Source organism: Notamacropus eugenii, chromosome 1, assembly GCF_028372415.1.
Source record: "Notamacropus eugenii isolate mMacEug1 chromosome 1, mMacEug1.pri_v2, whole genome shotgun sequence".
Classification (NCBI taxonomy): Eukaryota; Metazoa; Chordata; class Mammalia; order Diprotodontia; family Macropodidae; genus Notamacropus; species Notamacropus eugenii.
This window is the reverse complement of record NC_092872.1, coordinates 759,785,555-759,809,087: the sequence shown is the minus strand read 5'-3', so window position 1 is coordinate 759,809,087 and position 23,533 is coordinate 759,785,555. Positions and strand designations below refer to the sequence as shown.

At 45.9% G+C, this 23,533-nt stretch overlaps 1 long non-coding RNA gene across 1 annotated transcript; it reads right to left on the bottom strand.

Moving 5' to 3' along the window:
- Positions 1 to 9,545: 9,545 nt before the first annotated feature.
- LOC140528886 (uncharacterized) lies at positions 9,546 to 16,694 on the bottom strand. Its single transcript, XR_011975338.1, has 3 exons — positions 16,607 to 16,694; positions 13,901 to 14,740; positions 9,546 to 9,716 (listed from the first exon to the last, which is right to left on the bottom strand). It is a non-coding gene; the product is annotated as an uncharacterized lncRNA (long non-coding RNA).
- Between the last annotated feature and the right edge of the window lie 6,839 nt (positions 16,695 to 23,533).

Sequence of the window (23,533 nt, the reverse complement as noted above, 5' to 3'; positions counted from 1 at the left end):
GCATGTGTGCACACGCATGTGTGTGTTTATATGTGTGTGCATGCATATGTGTTCGTGTGTGCACGCATGCTTGCATGCGTGCATGCACATGTAGCCAACCTAAACAATCACTCCATTCCACTCAAAGTTAGTGATAAGACCCTATGACCTAATACATTTATCAGGTAAAAACATATCCCAGTTGTACACTAAGCATTCACTTAGCCTGGATACCTCCCCAGGTATTCCAGGAAGCCTGATATGATTAGGAGAGTAACTAAGTTGATTTTTGTCCTTCATTCTCAAAGAGGACCATGACATCAGGAAGGTGAGGCCATGACTTGAAAGTGAATTGGATTTAAGGGAGGGAGGGCTGTGCAAAGTCATCAGCCTCACATTCTCTTCTGCAGTCACCTACGTCCAGCGGATGATCCCAGATGCTGTGTGAGACCATCGCCTTTCTAAGCTAAGGTCTTTAACAGGTCTCAGTTTGATTGAGGCAATGCCCATTCAGTGATTAAGGTTAGGTAAGAAATGAGGAGACAAATGACCTGTATTACCTAGTCAAAAAATATACCAATCTGGAAGGGTTTCTGGCCAAAACAGAAACAATTGCTGTGTACATTCACACTGAAAAGTCTGGGCCCGAACAATGATTCTGTGGGACCTATTATTAGTCAATCAATGACAGCCACAGTAATTTGGGTTTAAGGCATGGTCCTTAAGAAAAATAAATAGCCTGTAAACCACAAGATATGTTGCGAGGCTTCAGAGATCAAATTTTACATTTCTTTGGACAGAGGAACCACAGGTAAGGGTGTGATGGCCCACATGAACAAAGGAAGGAAGGAAGGAAGGAAGGAAGGAAGGAAGGAAGGAAGGAAGGAAGGAAGGAAGGAAGGAAGGAAGGAAGGAAGGAAGGAAGGAAGGAAGGGAGGAAGGAGCTATGTTGTCCAACTGGAACTGGCCAGTTGGGTCCCCAGTGGGGCAGTTCCTGCTACTCACTGGTTGTTTTTCATCTTTTGTCCTCAAAGAGGAGCATGAGATCAGGAAGGTGATGCCATGACTGAAACAAGAGAGCACCACCTTCTGCAGGAATATTTCCCTATCCCTTTTTTTTTTTATTTTTTGAGGAAATGGAGTTAAGTGATTTGCCCAGGGTCACGGGGTACATGGCAAGTGTCTGAGGCCAGATTTGAACTCAGGTCCTCCTGAATCCAGGGTCAGTGCCCCAACTACCCTGTCACCCAGCTGCCTCCCCCATTCCTCTTAATTCTGATATCTTCTCTGTATTAATAACTTCTTGTTTATCCTGTACGTTATTTGCACAAAGTTTTCTGCAAGTTGTCTCCCTTCCTAGCCCATGAGCTCCTTGGGAGCAGCTGTTTGGGGGCAGTAGGAGAATAGATCATATACTTTGGGGGTGTTTGGTGTCCATTATCCCTAATATACCTCCTTACTAAAATACCTCTTTCTAAAAGCTAATTAAGTCTGGCTCTGACTAATTGATGCCAATTAATAATCAAAGGGGAAGTGCACACATTGGGGCTTATAAGCCGCAGCACTTGAAAAGACATCCTCAACTCTTCATAGTTGGCCTGGTTACGGGGGCCAAGGGCTGAGGAAGGCACACAATCATGTGGTGATAGTACCAGTCAATATAAAGATAGGCTTCAGCTGTGTTAACTAAGAAGGCTTGGGGAGCCGGGGGAGCCCAATGTAGGGCCTGGAGCTTGGGAACTTACAAAACCAAAAGAGAGAAGGAGCAAAAGATCTACGGGCCTACCCCCACCTTCCTCCAGTCCCAGCTGGAGGCAAAATCAAGAAGTGAACCTGTTCTCTTTCTCTTTCCAGCCTCTCATATTCAGAAGCATACTGGAAAGATTCTTGGCTCTGGAGTCAAGATGGATTCAAATCCCCTCCTTACTCCCAAAAACTTACTACCTGTGTGGCTTTGGACTATTACTTAACCTCCCTGTTCCTCAGTTTACTTGAATGTAAGACTAGAAGGCCTCGAAGGTCCCTTCCAATAAAATTTCTCATGTCCTCTTACCTCCCCTCCTCTGCTGCCCCCTTTCCCTAGTCAACATGCAGGTTGGAAAGCTTGTCTGCTTTCTCAGCATCCCAACTTCCCGACCCCAAAGCAGTCCTACCCCACTCTAGGAACCTCAGAGGAAAAGCCCAAGTGTACCGTGGAGGCCCCTCACACACACAGAACTTAGGCAGAATCCAGCCCCCTCGAAGGAGGCCATCCCTCCCTCAGCCCAAAAACAGACATCTAGGAGCAGGGGGTAGTGAAGATGGAGGGAAAGGCAGCTCATAAGATCCTCACTGATGGATCTGGTTGATACAATCTGAGATCATGAATGGAATTCTAACTCCTGCCACTTATTAGCCATATGACCTTGAGCCTCAGTTTCCCCATCTATAAAATAGGTGCAATAATACTTGCCCTGCCCAGGGCACACTGGATTATGCCTTGGAAGAATGCCTAGAAAAGGTTAGAATGTGACAGATGGATGAGCTGCTGCCATTATCCCTGGTGTCCTTGGGCTGCCCTCCACACAAGCCAAGCTCACAGGCTCTCCTTTTGTGTCAGTTTTCCTGATCTGAGAGTCTGTAATGCTTTGGCATCCGGAGCAAGAGGATGTAGTCCAGAAGCATTCTGAAGGGATGAGAGCCTTGGGGGCCAGTGCCTGACATTCTAGGGCTAGCTATGCCCAAGCTCTCTGCGGAACTCTCAGAAAGTTCTTTCCACTCATGTGAACTCAGTTACTCAAAATGAAATGAGGGGATTGCCAGAGATGCTTTCTGATGCTCCATCCTTGTGATTCTATCAGGCCATATTTAGGATAAAGGAGGCTGTATCCTTTACTCACACTCTCCCATCCACCGGCCCAGGGCCTAGTCCTGTCTGACTTCTGCTCCAAACACTTCAGCATCTCCTCCTGACCTCTTATCCAATATCATTCAAGAAATCTGGCCTGATATCTACAGCCTTCCAGATTAATTTCCCAGCTCTCCTTCAGCCACGCAACATTTCATGGACTAATGTCCACACTAACCAGTGCCCAATACATAGCCTGTACTTTCCTGACTGCTGCCTGGGGCCACACTCTCTCCAGTCCAGCTTGCAATATCCTGTCCCCACACTCCCTCCTCCTCCTCTTCCTCCTCTTCTTCCTCCTCCTCCTCCGTGAAGCCTGAATCTGATATTGATCACAGCCTTTGAGACTGGGACCCCAGAGCACTAGGCTTGCATATCTCTTGTGCGGATCATGTACGATTTGTCACCTTTGTCACTACCATCATCCACCACCATTGTCATCATCGCTATCATCACAAATGTCTTCTGTCATTTCGCAGGGTGAATGGGGATGACTTCCCTACTAATAAATGTTATGAGGGCAAACAACCTGTTCCACCAAGGGTCTCTCTCAGAGTCCAGGCCAGTACTCTGCACAAAGCAGAAAGTAATTAATAATCCATTTATAGATTTATGTTATTGAACTGAAATTTGCCTCAGGGAAGCCCACACCTCTCTCAGATCTACCTGTGGTACAGACCTCAGGTTGGCTGAGCACAACATGCCCTTCATCTTGTCTCTTGACATAAGGCCTTGGTGATTGGCGCCCGATCCCTGCCAAGAACCATAACCCTGGCTGACAGTACTCCCCATATGACTGACACTGTCAAAACCCAATCAGGGCCCCAGGCCTGGACAAACCCCAGATATTTCAGAGTCACCCAAGACAATAAGATCATATTTCTAAAGCCTTAGCCCAGTGCCACGCATATAGTAATAAAGGCTTTTATTTCCTTCCCTCCTTCTCCTGTCCAGTCTTGGGGTAGAACTGGACTTACAAAAAGATCAGAGGATTTCAGAGGCAGATGTGTGTGCCTTCAATCCATGTCTGAAAAAGTAAAACTTCATCAACATACCCAACAAGTCGGTGGCCAGCTTAGGCCCCAAGGGCCTCCAATGAGGGGACTCACCATTTCCCAAGGTCCCTGTGGGTTTCTGTGATGGTCAGTAAAGTTGTTTGGTTTTGTTTGTCCCTGACAGCAAATCTTGACATGTCTCTTAATGACTCCCAGCATCTCTCTCTGTTGTTGCTGTTTCTGCCTTCTGGGCCCAAACAGAGCAAGTCTCATTCCTCTTCCATATAACATCCCTTCAAATGCCATAAGACGGCTCTCATGGCTACCCCAAGGCCTCTCTTCTTCAGAATAAAAATTTCCAATTCCTTTAATGAGTTCTTAAGTAGCCAGATCATTAGGGGCTCTTCATCCTGGTTGCCCCTCTCTGAACATTCTCCAGCATAAAAATAGCCTTCTTGACATGAGAGGCCCTAACCTGACCAAAATCCTGCACATATGGTCTTAGAAGGGCAGACAGGCCTTTACCACTTCCAGATGTCCCTTAAGCCAGTCCAAAATTTTATTCTTGACTTCCATGATATGCTAATTGCTGCCCCATCATGAGCTCACAGGCTATAAACCACTGAGTGTGATGGCTAGTCAAAACTTCTCAAGAACTGAAATCTGAAGTAGATCAGACTAGGCCTGAGTTTCAATTTCTCAGAACTTGAAGTTGTAGCCCCTCTCCCCAGATTCGCTTAACCCATTTCCTAATCATATTGTACAATCTCAACTTTTTGCCAAACAGGGGAGATGTCTATTCAGTCTCTTCCACAATTCTTTGTGTCTGGGACAAATTTCTGAAAATCAGTTGCTTGTAAAGGCTCTTGACCAAAAGGGTAAGAGAAGGGGGTGTGGTTTTCTGCTATATAACCATGTGTCTGCTTTTGTACTGTGACTCCCTTCTCTAGACTGCCTAGTTAAGGTGGTGCCTGCTTCTCTCCAGAACCAAATAAAGGGCTTTCTGTTTTTATCTTGAGGTGCCTCCAAGTAGTCAATCTGAGTAGGGATCTCATCATTCCACACACCACCACAACCCCTTATTTTTTTTTCCATAAGGACTACTCATCATGACTCTCTTATTATGCGTTTGTTAGGTTGATTTTTTTGAACAAAGAAATCCCAATTAAATGGAATATCCAGAGTGACAATCCCCACCTTTACCTTGTGGACTACGAGTTTAATAAACAACCTAGAAAATTGGTCTTTACCGGATTTGTACTCAGGGTTCATATGTGCCCAGTCAGGTGCTAGGTACCACAGCTGGAGGGACAAGAGAAGGAGATGACACAATCCTTCCTCTCAAGGAGCTCAAAGTCTGGCCTAGGAGATGAGACTCATATATGAAAGACTAGTCTTGAGCTCATCAGGGGTCATGGCGGTCTGGATTCACTTTCTCATTAACATTATGTTCAGAATTCTTAAATCATCTTTTTTTAAATGTGTTTTATTTTTAATTTATGGAATAAGACAAGCATTTCCATAACATAGTGGAATGAAAAAGATGATTGCACATGAAATTGCAAGTCCGCTGTGTACAATTTGCTTCTCCTTTCAAATATACAACAAAACTATCATGTAAATTCATTTTTTCTTCCCTCCCCCACCCTAGAGATGGCCACCATTAGACATAACTAGGTAGACAGACAGACAGACAGATATAGAGACAGATGGACAGACAGACAGATAGATAGATAGACAGACAGATATAGAGACAGACAGACAGACAGACAGACAGATAGATAGACAGACAGACAGACAGACAGACAGACAGACAGACAGACAGACAGACAGATAGATAGATAGATAGATAGATAGATAGATAGATAGATAGATGATAGATGTCCAATTATTCTATACATGCTTCCATTTATCAGTTTTTTCTCTGGATTCAAATAATATCTGTCTTCATATGTCCTTTGTAGTTAATTTGAGTTGAAAACTAGATAAGAAATCTCTACCTGGTCTTCTTTCTGCTGCTTCTGTCAGCTGAGCTAAATAAAGGCCCAGCACCTTTGTGGATTGAATCCTTAGAGATTGTTTTGTTTGCTTGTTTTCTGTCAAGCACAAGGCACTGGAGGGGCAGAAATGGACAATGCCCCAGCTCCAGTCAATCGGGTACAGGCTTCTAGGCTGCTCTGACCACAGTTCTGGGGAGCATTTGACTATTACTGATGACCCCTAAAAGCCTTCCACCCACCAGCGCTTTGTTCTCAGTGCCATTTCAAATATTTGCAAACAAACAGTAATATTCTGGAAATGAATGACTAGAGCTCCCCTCCTCCCAAGCCCCCTTTCAGATCCCGCTGTGATTTGTTACAAAGGTTATTGGCGTAGGATGTGGAGCAGGGCCTGAAGCTTGATTGCTGGATGAAATCAATTCTGTCCGCCCTCTTTTCCAGCTTTGTTTTCTTAATCCACAGAGAAGAGGAAATCAGAACACATCAGACGGTCCTTTTCTTGCTAACAGGGACATGAAGCGAGTGAGCAAGTCCAGGGCAGCAATCCGAGGCAAAGCCAAAGAATTGGTCTCAAAAAAACTGTTGAAGCTCCACACAAAAAGGGAACAGTGCAGCTGACATCAGGGGGAGTGTTTGTCTCTCTGGATGTATCTGTTTGCATTACGTACATTTGTCTGGATGCATGGTCAAATACATGTGTGTGCATGATGTGTTTGTGAGTGTGCATATGTGTGATCATGTGTGTTTGGATAAGTGTGACTAGGGGTGTGTGTGTGTGTATCAGAGAGGCTCCAGCTCCCATTCCCCAGCAGGAGATGCACCCCCTAGACCCTGCCGAGCCTGTTTGGGGTCCATAAAACTCAACCACTGCCCATGGCTCAAGTGTCCATTCGGATCTTTAACAAAATAAAGTGAAATCATGAATTTCAAGCGTATTTGTTTTGTTTTCAGTCCTATTACATTTTATCACCACTTGTCAAGCCATTCTCACTCTGTTTCCTGTTCAAACAACACATTTCTGACCTGGAAATGAGGCAAGAGGATTGTTCATTTAAAACAAAAAGAAAAGTGAGATATTAATAAACAGAGCGACTTTTCTTGCCAAAAAAGTCAGATGTGTCAACGAAAAAGGTCCCTCCCTTCAAGAGCCCCACAGACAAACCCAGTTCCATCATCTGTTCTTAACTGAGAAACAATGGTGTTGACTTCTATTCACTTTACTTGGAAGAGAGCTGTCCAGTACCAGCCCCTCCCCTGCCAGTACTCACCTCATTAAGTGAGTGAAAGGCACCATCAGAGACAAACAGCCCCTCCTTTCTAGGGCACTTCAAAGTTGGCTGAGCACTCTCTTTGCCCTGGTGATGTTGGGTTACTCTGTTCAAAGGGGAGGAATGTCAGGTTTCATATGGGAGAAGTCAGGGAGTCAGTGAACTGGCAGAGCCAGACTTGGAGCAGACTCAGAGCTTGACAAGGGACAAGGGACAAGGGACAAGGGACAAGGTTGTTTCTACTTCATTTCTTCCCCAAAGTGAATCAATAGGATTTGGATCTCTGGACATAATTCAGGTACCTCCAGGCCAAGACTAAAACCCTGCCCAAGGGGCTCCAGCTAGGAAATAGCTTGGTACAGTGGATTGAGTTCTGCACTTGGAGTCAGGAGGACCTGAATTCAAATCTCACCTCAGATACCACTTTGCTGCGTGGCCCTGTGCAAGGCATTTAAACTCTTTATGTCTCACTTTTCTCATCTGGAAAATGTGATAGTTGTACAAGATGACCTCTAAGGACCCTACCAGATCTAAATGTGCAGGCTGAACTTTGGGGAGTAGGAAGAGGGCTTGCACCACGGAAGTGCTTACATAGCCCAGCTTCCAGAATCTCACTTCAGGCTACTCCTGGCATAAGTCAGTAAACTCTGTGATGACAAGACCCAAGTTATTTTACCTTTTGAGCTACAGGAAACCATCATCAGATGGAGTCCACAGGTTACCACCATCAATACAACTCAGCCTAGGAGAGGGGAAGGGGAGCTGACCTTGGAATCAAGCACTTGGCCTCAATTCCTGATAAGACACTTGCCAGCCAGCAGTATAATACTAGGGAAGTCTCTTTGAGGGGGCTCAGTTTTTCATCTGTGAATTGGGAAGGTGCTCATTCCACCTAGCTCCTGGAGTTCCCGTAAGGAAAGTGCATTGACAGCATTATGATCCCTGAGAAGAAGGAACTCTGACCTGGAAAGACAAAAAACCCAAAAATGACTGATGAGAATAATGCCTGAGATGAATAATCATAGTTATATATCTCTAACATTCATAGAGCACTTTAAGACTTGCAGAGTGCTTTATAAACATTATCTCAGTGAGCTCGAGAGTAGGAGATGATGAGAGAGTACTGAATTGGCCAAGTCATGTGGCCCAGATAGATATCCAGCACCCTGAGATTCCAGAAGGACTTTAAGGTCTGTGGGGCTGTGCCCCATTGTCAGGGAGTTGTGAAGGACTAAGAAAGACAGGAGAGAAATCATATGACTGAAGTCAAATCTCAAAGAAGATGTTTAAAGCAGTTAACATATGTACAGTATTGGTCTTAACGTATATTTCTGTAGCTAAAATAGTCCATAGTAGAGTCAGGAAGTACCCTAACAAAACCCGTAGAGGGTAATAGCCTAGGGCAGTTTTGGAGAGATTAGTACCTCCTCTCCAAAAGGAAAATGAAGCTTGAGAGTCATTCTTAGGGTACAATGTGAAAAGGAAAAAAAAAACAACCCAGAAATCCTTTGGGATAAAGGTTTTTGGACTCAAACATAACATGGAGACATGCTTTTGGATTTGTCCAATAGTTCTGAAAGTAGTTGACCTCCAGATGGAGCCTAAAAACATCTAAGATCCAAGACAGAGTCAAAAATAGAATCAAGAGGCCCTTTGTGGGTGATATTCATAAGAACTTAGCAACAAAATGTCACCGAGTCACCAAACAAAGGGTGGAATTATGGGGAATCATTTGTGGGAAAGGAGGGAGGGACTGGAGGTGGTAATTTAGGATCAGGTCTTTGCCATCAGAAATCACAGAAAGATTCTCCTGAAGGAGCCTGGACTTTACATCCTGTAAAGAAGAAAATGGAGAGAGCTGTGCAGCGTGTCATTTCAGGCTATAAAAATCTAGCATTTGCCAAACACATAGCAAGACATGACCTGGCAGAGAGAACTGCCACCTAGGCCCTCCCTCTCTATCACTGACACATGATGAGTTCCTACACTATACACACCTTGCACAACTAGACCCAGGCACACATGCCCCTGGGAACAGGACAATCATCACACATAGTTATTGTTCACAGTCTCCCTGATGTGACCTTGACCTCCAGAAAGTTAAAAAAGTGTTTTGGTGTGCTTTTTTAAACAGATGTCACCATCTAAATACTAAATCTTCAAACTCTATGGAATGCAAAGCTTTCAAAGTATAGACACTTGGCCAAGAAGAACCAAATCACATGGGAGCAAGATGAGATACAGGTCACCAGATCATCCTGTTAGTAGAGCTGTATCAACATGCTTTCACTGAGTCTCCTGAGGATGAGCCTACAGCCTCAGCAACATACAGCAAATAACCTGGGTCGGGAGAACATTGTCTCTAAAATGATCATAGTAGGACAGCAATTTTCCCCAGGATTCATTTCTACTTACATGGCATGATGGTGGTGGGGGTGATGATGATGATGGTGGAGGTGGTGGTGGTGGTGGTGGTGGTGGTGGTGATACCAGCTGAAAGAGGAAAGAATGCGAACACTGCTGGGATGTTTATTGGATCACCTATGGTGGGTTTATTAGGAGAAGAAATTCCACAGCATAAGAAGACCTGGAAGGAAGAGTTGGGTCAATAAATCAAACAGTAAACATTTATTGAGCACTTACTATGTGCTAAGCTCTGAGGATCCAAAAAATAAGCAAAAGAAACCCAGTCCCTGCCCTCAAGGAGCTTACAGTATAATGAGAGAGATGGCATGTCAACAAATACATACAATTCAAGCCCTCTGTAGAATAATTTCTATTCTGTTAATTTTGTAGTCATGTCTGACTCTTTGGGGGGTTTTCTTGGCAGAGATACTGGAGTGGTTTGTCATTTCCTTCCCCAGTTCATTTTACTGTTGAGGAAACTGAGGCAAATAAGGTTAAGCAACTTATCCAGGGTAACATAGGTAGTAAGAGTCTGAAGCCAGACTTGACCTCAAGAAAAGGAGTTTCCCTGACTCCAGGTCCGACATTCTATCCACTGCACCACCTAGGTGTCCCACAGGATAATGAGGAAATAACTAAAAGACAGAAGGCCCTGAAATTAAGAGGAGTTGGGAATACTTCATGTAGGTGAGGTTTGAGTTGAGACTTAAAGGAAGTAAGGAAGGTCAGCAGTGAGAGATGAGGGGGAAGACCATTCCAGGCATGGGAGAGACACAAAGAAAATGCCTGGGGTCCAGAGATAAACTGTCTTGTTCCTGGAAAGGCCAGGAGGCCAGGGTCACTAAATCAAAGAGTACTTGGTGGAGAGTAAGACATGAGAAAGGCAGGAAGGGGCTACGTTAGGAAGGACTTTGAATACCAAGAAGAGCATTTTGTCTTTGCTCTTCCAGCATCTGCAAAGGGTGTTCTGATTGGTAATGAAGTCTGGGATCCCTCAGGTGACCCGACCATCAAACTAAAGCGTTGTGCCAGTTGCTAGACATACAAACGCTGTTCATGGTTTTTATGAAAGACTTGGATAAAGGCCTAGATTGTCTGCTCGCTATCGACAGCAACCTGAAAGGGATAACACATTCTGGATGACAGAGCCAGGTTCCTAAAGCACCTTGACAGGTTGGAACATTGTCATGAAACTAATAAGATGGAATGAAATAAGGATTAATGTAAGGTCCTGTAACTGGTCTGAAATAACCGTCTGGGGATGGCCCAGGAATGGGGTGGCTGGACAAAGACTGAAGAAGGACATGAGATCCCCTTCCCTCTGCCCCAGTCAGACTGCCCTGGCAGGATTGCAGTGAGTCCTGAGGAGTGGTGTCATTTACAAGGATATTGATGAGGTGGGGACTGGCAGGATGGGAAGAAGGGAAAGTGGAAGGGAATAGGTATTTACATAGCACCTACTGTGCACTAGACACTGTCTCACTTGACTCTCACAGCAACCCTGCAAAATACATGCTATTATTCTTCTTAGTTTACAGTTGAGGAAACTGAGGCAAACAGAAATTAAGTGACTTGCCTAGGATCACACAGCTAATAAGTGTCTGAAGCAGGATTTGAACTTAAGTCTTGTGGAAATGATGGTCTACCAGCACTGGATGATAAATCTGAATCTACTTACCCTGAGGAAGAGATTTAGAAAATCAAAGAAGTAAAACAAGATGTTGGAGAACATCCTTCTCAAGCAGAATAAACTGCTGAGGCCCCTAAAGCTCTGGCTTGGAATGCAACAAATGGAAATTTCTTGGAGTGGGGGGAAGCAGAATGCAAACCTCCCCTCAGGCTTAGGTTGTAGACCCTGCAGAGACCATCTGATTCACAACTAGAGCCATTAAAGGTTAGTGAGCAATCTTGGACCCAAGATGTTCAATGACTTATCTAGGTAGTGCCAGGGGCAAAATTGGAACCTAGGTCCTCTGCCTAGAGAGCTCAACCTATTCCACATTCCCAATGCTCTACTTTTCAAACAGTTCCAGTTTTTCAAATGATTGTCACCAGAGTCTAGCAGGGGGACAGCCATACTATCTGCCTCTGGAGGAGTCCTCCCCCTCCACTTCTCTCTCCCTTGAGTCTCCATGCTCCCCATTCCTCCAAGTGAATTTTCAGTACCTTACTTTTTTTAAATTTTTAAATAACATTTTATTTTCCCCAGTTACATTTGAAAACAATTTTAGCATTCTTTCATTTTGTTTTGAGTTCCAAATTCTATACCTACCTACCTCTTTTTCCCCCTCCCCAAGAAGGTAAGCAATCTGATACAAGTTATATATGTGCAATTATGCAAAATGTTTCCATATTAGTCATTTTGTGGATGAAAGAAAAAAAGGAAGGAAGGAAGGAAGGAAGGAAGGAAGGAAGGAAGGAAGGAAGGAAGGAAGGAAGAAGGAAGGAAAGAAAGAAAGAAACTAAAAACAGTATGCTTTAGGCTCTATTCAAACATCAATTCTTTCTCTGAAGACATAGAATTCTGTTTATCATGAGTCCTTTAGAATTGTTTAGGATCATTGTATTTCTGAGAATGACTAAGTCTTTCACAGTACAGTATTGCTGGTACTGTGTACAATATTCTCCTGGTTTTGCTCACTTCACTCTGCATCAGTTTATGTAAGTCTTTCCAGGCTTTTCTGAAGTCCTTCTGTTTGTCATTTCTTATAGCACAATAGTATTCCATTACATTCATATACCACAACTTGTTCAGTCATTCCCCAATGGATGGGCATCCCCTCAATTTCCAATTTTTAGCCACCACAAAAAGAGTTGCTCTAAATACTTTTGTACAAATAGGTTCTTTTCCCTTTTTAAAAAACATATTTGCAATACAGACCTAGTAGTGATTTTTCCCTCCCTCATTTTTTCCAGGTTTACACAGAAATGGTTGGCAGTCTGAATGACCCAGAACCAAATTTGTAAGTCAACTGAGGCAGTGTGGGCATTCTGCCTTTATCCACGTAGCACAACCAAGAACACAGAAGACCCCTCTACTTCCTGGGCTCCCACTCCATGTAGATGGATTTGTCTTCAGTCACATCCTCTCTCTGTCTTAGCAGGTTAACCCCTCCCCCAATACTTGAATAGCTTTACATTTTTCTGTTACAGACTTGATATTCACCTAGATTCAGTTTCATTTTATTAAATGCAGAGTCAAGTCCAAGCTTGCCCTAATCCTCTTGGATTCTGACTCTGCCCTTTAGTGTGTTAGATGGACTCTCACATGGGAGCCTTCAAAATCCATTATCTACGTGTTAGTTTTCCGAAGCAGGGGGCCAGAAGACAGCCCTGAGGCGCTCCACTGGAGCTAGACAGCGAGCTACTGATGACTCTGGGCTTCTAACTAGCCATGCAGCCAGTTCCATGGCCAACCCTCCTGTACAGTCCAGAATTCTTCATGTTACCCTCAAAATGAACTCGGCAAGCACTACTGAGTCCTTGTGCTGTCCACCATCCCACTGGGTAGTCAACAAATGTCTGCTCTTGTCATCTACCGCATGGAAAAGAGAGATGATGGAAAAGCTTCCATTCCCAACACCAATGGCCTTGTGATAAGAAAACAAGGAACGGGGCAACAAGTAGCCTGTGGCTTGAGATGCCTCCCCTTAAGGAAAGCCCTGTCAAGCTCTGCCCTTGGTTTCTGACTTCTTGATCCTGTCTCTCTCTCTTTACAGATCCCCCTTCCAATCCCCCCAAAACCCACCAAACTGCTTGAATTCTCAGGCGCCTGGGCCCAGACACTGCCCTGACTGCAGATGCCAAGGAACGTGTGCCAGCTGGAATTATCATTGAGGAAGGAGCCTTCTCTAATACCTTCCCTAAATTGTCGTCTGGTGTTTCTGCTTCTCAGTAAATATAACGTACATGCCATGGCCATTGTCAGAGCCTTGGAAGTAGTCTGCCCTACTTACAGGAGAAACAAGGAAGGATTAAACCTCATTAAAATCTCTGCCTCTGATTCCTGCTCGGCTGTCTGAGCCCTGTCTTTTCATGCTGGTCATTAAGGACAATCATCTCCCTCTCCACTGCTCACCCCAGCTCTTCTCCCTCTCTCCCACCTCTGCCGTCTCCTCTGTCCCTCCTTTTCCCCAGACACACAAAGGCAGCCCTGAAGAGCAGAAAGACAAGAGCAGAAATGGAAATCAGGGGTGAAGGAAGGTTCTGAGGTCTCAGAGGGCCCCTTCCTCATTGAGCGGATTTTGAATATGGCCCACCCTGGAGCAGGCATGGGCCTTTAATACATGTTTGCTCCCTTTCCCTCTCCCCTTCACAGCTGCCTCCTCATTAGGAGTATTTATTTGAATAACTCTCATTGCTGACCTTGAGGCTTCATTACAAACAGCGCTTTCCTCTTCTCTGCGGTCTCTGGCCTCCTACGTTAAAGGTCTACGCGTCTCAGCATAGGCCTGAGTTTCAGTGTTGTTTTCCTTTGCTGTTTTCATCCTTTTTTGGTCTAAGTATCATTCTCCTCCATTTGTGGTTTGTGTTAGATGAAAGGTACATCCCGTGATGCTAAAGGTCATTTTAATCTTGTGATCACTGAGTTATTGGGGTTCTCCTATCAGGAACAACTTTGCCCAGAGCCACTTAAGACATACCATCCACTGAACCTAGGATGCTAGGTCCTCTCCATCCACTTACTGCAGTGAACCTTGGGTACATCCACTTATAGCAATGAACCTTGGTCCTGAGTAGTTCCTAGTCCCCATCCCAACCACTTCCCCAGAGCGGTATTCAGAGTCCAAGGGTAACATGGCCAATTCACAAAGGCAAAAGCCCCCAGAGACTCAGAATTCCCATACAAGGAGATGCCCTCCCCTCCTTATCTCTCTATAGCCAACACTAAAGGATTCTTCAGCAGCAGCAAAGTAAGGGCTATTTCCTGCACACTGGCAATAAGAACAGAGCTGCTCCTTTCCTTTTTGCTCAGGAGGCAGGGAGGGGTAGACCTGGAGAGAGCCTGGGGCTGTCAGAGGCAGCAGCTGCTTCTTAGCCTTCCTCTTCTGCCTCCTCCTGCACGTTCTCAGATGAATGGCCATACCACAAGTTTAGAGAAGGTGCTTTGCCAAGCTCTGATGATTTGGTTGTTTAATTCCATTTCAATTCAATCCAGCAAACATGGATTAAGCACCTACTGTGTGCCAGGCGTTGTGTTCAGCCCTGCAAGGGATACAAGAAAGGAAACAGAACAGTTCCTGTGACCAGAGAGCCTGCATTGTACACGGGGAGAAAGCTTGGGTGAGCAGCCAGTGGGACCTCAGAGCCAGAGAGGCTGAGCAGTCGCTGTCCGGGGAAGGGAAGAGGGACTGCTGACCTTCTCCTGCCGTCGTGGGATGACGGCTTTCTTTCAGCCTGCTCTTCCCTTAGTGTCCCCAAAACCATGACGGCCAGCAGCTTGGAGTGGAAATAAGCCACCTGTCCTTGAATAGGATGCTTTGCCTCCCTCTAAGGCACAGTACTCTTTTTTTTCTGAAGATATAATTTATTTTTCAGTTCTCAGCATTCACTTCCACAAGAATTTTCTTCCCATCAGGCACAGTACTTTTAATGGGATGTGCAGCTCGAACCCTCAGTCAGTTAGTGCTGGCAGATTAAAATCAGTCACATAAAACCTCAACACTTCCTGTCTGCCTCTCTTCCAGGTCAAAACCCCCTCCATGCTCAATCGCACTGCTAGCGTGCAAGCAGCCAGAATTGGCACAGATTTGAATAGTTATCCAGATGTGAAGCTGCTGTCATATGCTTAGTAAGAAAACACTTAAAATGTGATTGTTCAAAATGGTGGCAGTTTTCAAAGGCCATGGCCTGCTGCCAGAGGGGGCCAGGAGGAACAGGCAGAGTGGCAGACTTTTCTTTCATCCAGAGCACCACTGGGAAAGGGGGAAAGCAAGGGAGTGAGTAGGGAGGGTAACTGAGGGTATTGAGCAGGGCGCTGTCACCAGCACCCCTGAATCGGGGAGGGGTTGCTGCCAGGCTTGAGAACGTCTATCTGGAGTTACCTAGGACCAGCCCCAGGTTCTGAGGAGCCAGAGGGCCCTCAGCCCTCTGTTCTGATTTGGGGCTAGGATTTGGCCACTACGCACCAAAGCCAACATCTCCAGTCCTCTGCCCACTCTGGGGCATCTGCTCACTCGACTGACTTGGCTTCCTTGCCCACAAATCTGTGGTCCAAAGAGGTGGGATGGGGTGGGGTGGGGGGGACAGGAGTCCAGGTCAAAGTCAGTAGCAGCCTGTGTAGTCCACTTTCAGGGCAAGTCTGAAAACTTTGTTCCTTCTTTTTAGCGTTCTCTGTGTGCCACACACACACACACACACACACACACACACATATACACCCCACACATACACAAACATACCACACACAAATATATACATACATGCCACATACACATATTTTCACACACACATACCCTCACATGTACATACCACATATACTCGCACATCATACATATACACACAGTGCACACACACATACACACATATCACACCTTATACACACTCATCTCCCATATCCTGAACCTGCTCACACAAGGTCTGAATTGGGCAGCTTATTGCAATTTCTACAAGTGATTACAGTATTCCCAGCACATCCCCTTAATCACAACAAGGCCAATTAAACTCCTGACTCCCCATTCCACCTCATTAGCTTTCTGTGCCTAAAATATAGCAGCTGTTGTTGCTGAGGGCACAGGACACAGCCTCAGCTCTCAGCCCAGCCTAAGCGACCCCCTCCAAAGTTGGGGGAGATGTAATTGTGGCAGGTTACTATTGCGGGGGGTGTTTGGGGAGGAGCCCATTTCCCCTCTAAGCAGCTGGTTACCCCCCAGAGAGAAGCAGAGGGAGACAGGTAGATAAACAGAAAGACAATGGCAAAAAAGATGGGCGAGGAGACAGAGACACAGAGACAGTGAGACAGAGAGGAAGAATGAGAAAGAGAGAAGGCGTGTTGTAAGAAGGGAGACAGAGAGGTAGAGAAAGAAAAGAGAGAGCTGCACCATGCCCAGTGGAGGGGTAATCACCACTCACAGATCATCTCAAACCTCTGCCTCTGCCTGGAGCTCCCACACTCTGACTGGCCACAGGAGCCAGGCCTTCCATGAACAGTCAGTAAAGAAGTCAGTCAACAAGGACTTTGGAAGCACTGACCATGTCCCGGACTGTGCTAAACCCTGGTAATACAAAGAAAGGCAAAGATGTGGCCCTGGCCGTGGGGAGGGGACGGGGATGACACATGGAGAATGACAGACCTGGAAGGCAGGACAGAAGGGAAGCCGATCTCAAAGGGGAAGGCACTAGCCGCTGAAGGGCCCGGGAGGGTTCCTGCAGAAGGTGGGATTGAAGCTGAGTTGTGAAGAAAGCCAGGGAAGGAAGGAGGTAGAGGTGAGAAGGGAGGGCATTCCAGGCATAGGAGCCAGTCACGGGTGGGTGTGAGGGACAGAGATGCACCCAGAGCCACATGGGAGGAGGAGAGAGAATGGTCACATGGCTGGAGCAAAGTGTGCAAGGAAGGAAATAAGCATCTATTAAGTGCTGACTGTGTACCAGGAACTGTGCTGAGGCTTCTTACAAATACTGTCTTATTTAGTCTTTCCAACAGCCCTGGTTGGCTGCTAATTATGAATAATAATTGGTGCCATTATTATACCCATTTTACAACTGAAGAAACTGAGGCAGATAGAAGTTCAGAGACTTGCCCAGGGTCACACAGCTAATGAATGGGTATTGATCTCAGGTCTTCCTGACTCCCCTCATGGCCCTGCCAAGCCATTCTGGGGCTTCTGTGAGAGCAATGAGGTTGAACACACTTTGCAGGGGCCATAAAGGTGAATGGGGGGGGAGAGAACTGAGGAGTATCTTTTCCCACATGGTAGCCTGGGACTGATGATCCTTATAACTAATTTCTTGAATCATCTCTGTGAAGACTCAGTCAAAGGCAAAAGAGGAGCAGGAATCTTGGGTTGTAGTCTGCCTCAGAATCTACTCAGTGGATAGAGTCATGAAGACCTGAGTTCAAATCCTTGCTCAAATACCTCCTAGCTGTGTGACCCTAAACAAGTCACTTAATGGCTTTGGGCCTCAGTTTCCTCATCTGTAAAATGGGTGAATTCAATGACCTCTTCCAGCTCTGGATCCCCTCAGCTTCACTGAGCCCATCAGGAAAGAGAGAGGCTGCGTTGATCAGCCTCAACTGCCTTTGCCATCTCTGACAATCTGGGCTTCGTGCATTTGGACAGGACCAAGACCTCTCCCATTGGACCAGTAAGGGCATCCTGCAGGATGAATGAACCCTCCCAGGGCAGGACACTGCTTCCTGGTTTGCAGAAAAGAAAAAAAGACAAATGCAGTGACAAATTGTTATCAGAGAAGAAAGCAGAGGGAGCTGTAAGTCTGATCCTCCTTATGCATCATTAATTAATTCCATCAACTTTTCTAATCAAAGTGTCCACATTAATCTGCTGTGCTGTGTTTAGGCTTCTCCATAAATGTCATATTTCGGGATCCATCATTCGCAGAAGGGCAAAGGAAGCCAGGCAGAACAGTTCCTTATTGGGGGCTGAATAGCATGAGGAGGGCCAGCCACCACCCAAGACTCAGATGCCTCGCACATGCTCAGTGTTCCCAGCACTCTCTCCATGTATGGGACCATCTGTCCATTAGGTTCTTCTCTGCCCAGGAATACAGGGAGGCATCCTTCAGGGAGCCTGAGGACATCATCCTTGCTCTGAGACTGAGAAGCAACAAAGCCTGGATCGATTCTTGGCTGACTGTGCTAATTTTGGTCTAACCATTAACCCCAAGAAAACACAGGGGCTCCATAAGCCAGTACCCCAGCATCCATACATTGAACTCATTTGAACATTTGTTCATAGCAAATGGAGAAATATGAAATGCTGTGGACAAGTTCATTTACCTTGCAGTGTACTTTCCAGATATATCCACATAGAAGATGAGGTTGATGGACGCATTGGGAGAAGAAAAGTTGGGGAGAGAAGAGGTATTAGACTGACTACCAAACTGAAGCCGTTGTGCTGACCTCATTGTTGTCAGCCTGTGAAACCTGGACAGCCCACCAGCACCATGCCAGGAAACTGAATCACTTCCATGAACTGTCTTAGGAAGATTCTGGGGATCACCTGGCAGGATAAGGTACCACACACTGAAGTCCTTGCTCGAGATGAACTGCCAAGCATTCAAATTATGCTTCAGAGAGCACAACTCTGATGGGCTGGCCACATTTTTCGAATGTAAAATGTATGCTTGCCAAAAAGACTATTTAATGGAGAACTCACATGGGGCAGGCAATCACATGGTGATCACTAGAAGCCATACAAGGACACTCTCAAGGTCTCTCTTAAGAACTTTGAAGTTGATTGTGAGACATGGGTGACAGTGGTCCACCACCGCTCAGCATGGCATGCCCACATCCAAGAAGGTGCCCTTCTCTAGGAGTGAAGCAGAATTGATGCAGCTCAAAGGACATTTGAGATGCACAAATCTAGAGCCTTCTCCACTCCAAATGTTCACGTGGACTCTGTGCCCAACCTGTGACAGAGCCTTCCCAGCCTATACTGGTCTGATCAGTCACAGGTGGACGCACCAGACCTTGACTCCAACATAGTGGGGACATTTTGGTTCTCATTGAGCACAGAAGATAACAAGTCCCAACTAAAACCACTTCTTTTCCTGGAAGTCTTTCCCTCCCCCACTCTTCATTATGCCCTCTTGATCCTGTCTACAATTTACTGGTAGATGTTTGTTGACGTCTCCCCATTAGCCTATAAACTCCTTGAGAGCAGTGGCTGGCTTTTTGCCTCTTTTTGTAGGCCCAGTGCTTAGCACAGTGCCTATTGTGTACCCAGCTCTGTGCTAAGCACTTTACAAATGTTGTCCCCTTTGATCCTCACAACAAGCCTGGGAAGTAAGCGCTGTTGTTACCCCCATGTTACAAATGAGGAAGCCAAGGCAGACTGAGATGAAATGACTTGCCCAGGGTCACATAGCCAGTAACTGCACGAGGTCAAGTTTGAACTCAAGTCTAGCCCTCTATCCTCTGTACCTCCTAACCTTGTGCCACTTGATCCTAGAAGGCAGAACCAGAAGCCTAAAATATGTTGTTACTTTACTTTTGTTTTTATAACACTTATATTTCCTACTATATCTCCTCCCTTCTCTTATAATAGTCAAAAAAAGGGAAGGAAAAAAGTTAATTAAAACTAACCTATCAAAAAACTCTCATTTTATGCAGTGTTCTGTACCCATGGCTCCCATCTTTGCAAAGAAGTGTGGGGGGAGGAAATTCTCATATCTCTTTGGGATCAAGGAAGGAAGTTGTGAGAGACAGATTTCAGTTTAACCCCAGTAAATCTTTCCTTAAAAACAAAATCGTCCAAAAATAAGGATAGCCTGCCTCCTAAAGGTAGTGAGCTCCCCATCACTGGAGAGTTTCAAGCAAGAATGGCCACAAGCTAGGTGATGCTGTAAATAGATTGTGGGGCCTGGAGTCAAGAAGCCCTGAGTTCCAATCCAGCCTCAGACACTTACTAGTTGTCTGATGTGGGGCAAGCCTCTTAATCTCTTTCTTCCTCAGTTTCCTCATCTGTAAACTATCACCTCCCTCCCTGGTTTGCTGAGAGGCGCTAATAAGATATTTGTCAAGTACTACTTAGCGCAATGGCTGGCACATAGTTGGTGCTTAATAAATGTACTGTAATTATTATGGTTATTGTTAAAGGCTGTATAACTGCTTGTGGGTCTGTGATCAAAGGGGTTCTGGGTCAGGGGTGGGCAGTTCTCAATAGATTGCAAGTCCCCACCAAAATGAATAAGATTCTGGCATCCAAAGCTATGAGGCACCTTCCAGTTCGGTCTTCTAGGACTCTCTATCTCAGAGTTATTGCTCTACAGGAAAGAGGTTGGTTATTTAGTACAGGGGCAAGTGTGAGAAATGGTTTATCCAACGGACACTGACTGGCCCCCACCCCAATCCTTAGCCCCCAGAGGCTGCCTGGGCCTGGTTGAATTGTAGGAGAACATCTGTCTCCCCTTCTTGTCACCACAGTGAGTTTAAAATCTTTAGATGAGAACTCTCCTCCATGAAGGCTTCCCTGATCTCCCCAGTCCTCAGTCAGTGAGAAAAACAGAGACAGGGACAGAGAGACAGAAAAAGTGAAGAGAAAAGAGGACAAAAAGATAGACAGAGAGACTTAGAGAAGAAAAGAGAGGGCAGACAGACAGATGCGGGGCGGAGATTGTCAGATTTTCCTAGAGCTCTAAATGAGGTCTCTCCTGGAGCAGGAAGCCAGTCCCTTGGACAGCAATGCCTGGTTCCCCCACCCCCAGTCTAAGAAGGGAAGGCTGAGTTCCTGCGCTTTGTCAAAGGGTAATTGCCTCTGAATGCGTCGGCATCTCAATTAGATCGGGACTAAATCAGGTCTTTTCAGAGAATGAGTGCTTCATCTTTCTTCCCAACCCTTTTGTTTGCCCGGATATGCTTTGTCTTTTGACAGATTTTTTGGGGGGTGATGGGGATGGAGACGAAAGCTCCAGTACAGAATGGAATTGAGCTCAAGGCAGCCCTGGCCCAAAGGCAGCAGAGGAGCTGGCAGGATGGGTGAGGCCCAGGGACCTCACAGGAGGGCCTCCGTCCCCTGGAGCCTCCGCCAATGTCCTTCACCTCCAGAACTCTCGGAGGGAGCACACTTGGGAGGATTCCAGGTTCAAAGTCAGCATTTGTTCTTGGAGAAAAGGGTATTTGGGCAGTTTGGGAACTGCCATCTCTGAGCTAATAGATTTTATCTTCAGTTGGCTTATTTTTAGGTTTGTGTTGTTGTTTTTAAAGAAAGCATTAAAAAGCGATCTGAAGCAAAGCTGCTTCAGGGCCCCCCTTCCCTCTCCAAACTGATTTCCCACCTAACCCAAGGCACACGTGCCTGGTAAGCACCGAGGCAGCCGGGGCAGAGGTGGGAGTCAGGGGAGGGCACCAGGGCTGGCTGTTGGCATCTGACCTCTTGTCTCCCCTTTCAGCCTCCTTTCCTTTCAGGGCTTCCTACTTCTTCTGTTGCCCTTCCCAGGGAGAGCCAAAGTTGAAAAAAGGGTCCTTTAAGACTGAACAGTTTTCAAAATGCAGTGGCTTGACTTTTAATGGTTGAAGTTGATTTGCAAAGATGGAGGGAAGGAGGAGGAATGATAATCCCCAGGTCCCTCAGTTGGGGAGAGGGGAGGGGGAGGGACCCAAGAGAGGAAGCCAAGGCTGCTGGGGATGGTACCAGTGAGTCCCACCTTGAAAACTGCTTGTACAGTGGGCCAGGGGACCCACAGGACCTCTGGACTAGGGGGAGGATGGTCCTCAGTCTACAGACCCTGAGCCTAGAGGGTCACTGAAGGGCCTTCTATGGGAGGGCCAGAAAGAGGGTTGTCACCTCGATCCCTTTGTTTCCATGTCATTATTTATGTTCTACTGTGTGTCCCCAAAAGGATTCTCTTTCTGTGTCATAGCTCTTTGAATCCTTAGGTTCAAAGACACCAAAAGCAGGGGGATCTGGACTGTGCCAGTTCAGCCTTTGGAAGCCCTCCCCCTACTTAGGTCAGCTGGTGCCAAAGGATGCAGGATCCCTAGGGCTTCTTCGCAAAGACCATCTCCTGAACTCAGCATTCAAAGACTCCCCCTTCCCCTCCACAAGTCTGGCTATCTATAGAGGACCAGATTAGCACCAGCTCAGGTTGGTGATCCCCTAGACCAACTCCGCCAGATGTTCCAAAGGCTAAGAAAGGCTGGTGGTCTGACAGGGGCTGGTGGTGGCATCGTATTCCAGACTGATTTCTCATTACTGCTCCATATGTCTTCCCAATACCAACCAAACTGGGCACAACCTATCTGCTACAAACATTTATTAAGCATCTACTCCATGCCAGGTACTGTGCCAAGGACCAGGAATAAAACACAAAATGAAACAGCCCCTGCCCCCAAGGGGCTTACACTCTACTAGGGGAAAATAACATGTACAGATAGGACAATACAACTATAAATGAGTATAGTCCTATACACCCCTCACAGAGACACAGCCCCCAAGAGCCAGACAGAATACCAACATATAAGAGATTTGGTCAGAGAATCCACTCTGGGTAAACGGCACTGTTTGAGTCTATATCCACCCCAAAACCCTGCTCCCAAACCCCCACCCTCATGTGCATAAGGAGCCATGGTGGAGGCAAGCTATGCATGAATATGGAGTGATGGAAGGTGTAAGTAGCCTCCCAACCAAACAAGATGACAAGACTGTGGAGGGACTTGGCTATTCCAATGCCAGGGGCTAGCCACTCAAGGCTTCCTCTTTCTCCTGCAGACATTAGCAGCAACAACAGTTAGTTATTTGTACCGCTCCTTACAGTTTATAAAGCTGCGTAACAAATACCACCTCATTGGATCCTCCTAACAACTCTTCAGGGCAGATGCTGCTGTTTTCTCCCTTTTACAATTGAGGAAAAACCAAAGCAGAGGTTAAGTGATTTGCCCAAGCTCACATAACTAGTAACTGTGTGTTACAGGATTTGCATCAAGGATCTTCCTGACTCCAGACTCCACGTGCTATCTACTGAACCACCCAGCTGGCTGAAGTTATACTGAATGACTCAAGAGGTGCTGAGTTCCTACACCACAAGGATAGCTGAATGTTCTCTGTAAGGAAGGCAGATTTTGGGGTTTTTTTCTTTCTTAGAGTTTAGTTTCTCAGGATCCATGGCCATAACAATCTCTTGTTTCCAGGTGCACGGTTATGACTGAAAACAATTTCCAAGATGAGGCAGTGAGATACAGGGATGAGGTGATGTCAACCCTACAGTAAGCACAAAATAGGAAATTTGAAAAGGAAAAGAGACATAAATTAGAGGGGAACCAGTAGAATTGATAAGGAAAATTAAATTAGACCCTTGTAAAGCTGGACAATGACTAAGGTT